Genomic DNA, 3,351 nt, shown 5'->3' on the forward strand with positions numbered 1-3,351 from the left:
ACCACGGCTGAAGACATTAGTCCCCAAGACAATGTAGTAGATGATGATGAAGTCCTTCCTCAGATCGAGTGCCAAACGGTATCATCGCCTGTTCTCACGAACAGCGAGCTCATCAGTATTGGTCGTCCTTTGACGCCAATCTCCCAGGATGCCTCATGGGCTGATCGCCCCCAACCATCAATGCCAAGTCAAAGTACACCCCGTCCTCCACCAGCGCAAGTCACCATCCCAATGATGAATGTCGACAATTACATGGAGACTACACCATCACCAAAAGCGTCGCTCGTGTTCAAACGGCTTCACAAAGGCCTAAAGCCATCAGTCTCCATGACAACCATCACAGAAGAAGCTTTAAACCTATCCAGCTCAGTGGCACGTCAAGTGTTCCTTGAATAAAATCCCTCTGTGACGGTTCCCACGTTCGAAGCCAATGTTGCTGAAGACAATCCGACTGCATCAGCCGATGAAAGACAAGAAGAAGAACGTGCTGCTACACCTCCTACCAACCAAGAAGTTGTTCTCGAGGAGAACGTGTCTGTGCCTGACCCTCCAGCTACTCAAGTGGAGGTTGAAAATCCTGAGGCAGCCACCAACAACACTACTAAAGCCAATGACGTTGTCATGGCTGAAGATAATGTGGCGCCTGCGGTGAACACTGTGCATGAAGCCAATGATGCACCTGCAACAAATGTGCAGCCTAACGCCCTTGCTAATGCCACTGATCCTATTCTGCCTCCAAGGCCACATACTATTGAGCAAGCATTCTACCAAGGCGAGCTTGTCACTGTCAGATGGCCAATTCTGGTTCCTCCGCCTACTCACGGACCACAGTTTGATTATCATGTGGAGCACAAGCCTCAGGTTTAGAAGCCAAAGCCGAGGCTGCCACGGTTTCCAGGTACTGCATCTGCGCCAGGATCGTTCAATGTCAATGGCTTCATTGCACACAATACCTTCTTCGATAGCGCCAAGGACCCATATTCCAAGCCAAGAATATCATTTGATCGGTTCTGGAGTTATCAGCAGCGCAGCTATTACTCTTGTGTTCTATACAATCAAGGGCGCATATTTCCTCATATGCGTCTGGATTCCGAAGCCATTGCAGGCCTGCCCTGCTTAGAAGAAGCCCTTGACTGTTTCTGAGATGCAGGCGTTCTCCAGTTTGTTACAGACAAGGAGAATTGGAATGAAGAGCTTCTACTGCAATTCTATGTCACTCTCCACATTCACGGCTACAACAGGGATCCGAAGACATGGGTCCTTGAGTGGATGACAGGCAGTGTCCATCATGAAGCCAAAGCTCTTGACCTCATTGAGCTTACTGGGCTGTCCACTCCAGGTGAACTCTATGAACCTGGTTGTCAGCTTCACCGCAATGCGTTGGAAAGCATCTTTCAGAAGCCAGAGCCCAATATGAGCCAAATGCTGAGTATGATGAAGCCACTGCCATAGGATGCTGAATATCCTAAGGAATTCTTTGTTGAAGACCTAGAGTATCTGCCCCGCACCATCTATCACATCATCCGGCGAACTCTATGGCCCATCAAAGGGCATTCTTCCTCAGCAAAGCTAGAAGGCGCAATGAAGACATTGGTCTTCTATATTTTCAATGGCATCAGCTTCAATGCTCAGAACTTCTTCATTCGCCAATTTGCTGCATCTGGCTCAGACATATTTGGTCTTAAATTCTATGCTCCATGGATTATGCGACTGATCAAGCTTCACTCTGCTATTGACTATCAGCCCTCTGCACGCAATCATCTCATATTTCTGCCAGAGGTTGATATGTCCGTCAAAGCCATCTACCCAGAGCCTGCCAAGGAAGCAATTTATCTTCACAATGTAGATCATCAAAGTTTCTCTCAGCATGTTGAAGGTGTTCATGCCGCTTCTCATGTTTATCCGCTAGCCGACAACACTCGTCGTGCACGTACTGAAGCCATAGAAAGCACTATTGCTCCAAGGCCTGGGAAGCGATCTCATGTGCTCAATGACCGAGAGCTTCTCATGGCCTTGCATCAGAAACACGACAAGCATCACTACTGGCTCAAGCATCAAATGCAAAGCCTCTTGGTGGATGTCAATCGCATTCACAACCTTGCCACCAAGAATGCTTTTGTCACTCATGAAACCCGTCGGAGGTCCTGGAAGAGTTTGACAATGCTCAGTGCTGAAGCTGATCTTCAAGACGATGGCTTCACCGAAAGATTCAAGTTCGACACCACTCCTCCCAGGAATGTTGTCTTGCGTCGAGCCCCGTCTCTTGAAGATTCAGAGTACTCCTCCACGGCGACTGTTAATGCCAGAGTCCTTGATGACGCCGATGATGCTACTTCACCACCTCCAACTTCGACGCGTATCGACACTGCACCAAGTTCGTCTGCTCCACCAAACCTCAATAACGACCCTACTGCTTCACCTACTCCTCATGGGAACGAGTAGAAACTATGTCTTCAAACCTTTTTGGTCCTTACTGACAAAAGGGGGGGAAGCATATGTTGATAGTCTTCAAGCGGGTCCATATGGGTGGTTGCTATACTTTTTCCTGGTGTTTACAACTCTCTCTTTTGATACATTTGGTTCTTTGAGTTGTAACACTTAAACTTGATGGTCGTCTGCTACTTTTTCTGCTATTCTGTGATGCGATGATAAATTCCACATGTGCGATGATAAATCCCGCATGAAGTCATTCCGCAGACGTCCATTTTTCATTATGCATGTCATTATTCCTGTACATCTGTTCATGCATGATGTATTGTCTTCATATGGTGAAGAGGATCTCCACAAGCACAACCTGCCATGTGCATTTGCATTCCCGTGCAAAATATTTATATGCACATCTTCAGGGGGAGCCTTTTCGCCACCTATGAAGACAACATCTTAAACCTTTACAATTTCACATACTTTTATCCCCGTTGAAAACTTCAACCAGTTTGTCATCAATCACCAAAAAGGGGGAGATTGTAAGTGCATCTAGTGCCACCCCTAGTTGGTTTTGGAGCATTGATGACAAACCTGGTTGAGGGACTAATGTGTTTGTGAGAATTGCAGGATAACACAGGTAGTAGTCCCTCATTGATTTGGTTTACCCACCGGAGATGACCCCTAAAAATGTGTGAAGACATTGAAGATAATGGTGGTCTGTGAAGCTATTCACGTTGAAGTCTATGACATGAGAAGACATCGAGTGAAGTCTATGGAGCACGAAGACTTAGTTGTTTCGTTGTTTCCTTTTCTTCTTTGTTGAGTGATAGGAACCACCGCACTTTTAAGTGGGGTCCAAGTGAACAAGGTCAGAGTGACTGAAGTGATGCTCAATCAAATCCTATGTCTTCGAGCGAAGACAATGAG

The sequence above is a fragment of the Triticum dicoccoides genome, chromosome 2B, assembly GCF_002162155.2.
Source record: "Triticum dicoccoides isolate Atlit2015 ecotype Zavitan chromosome 2B, WEW_v2.0, whole genome shotgun sequence".
Classification (NCBI taxonomy): domain Eukaryota; kingdom Viridiplantae; phylum Streptophyta; class Magnoliopsida; order Poales; family Poaceae; genus Triticum; species Triticum dicoccoides.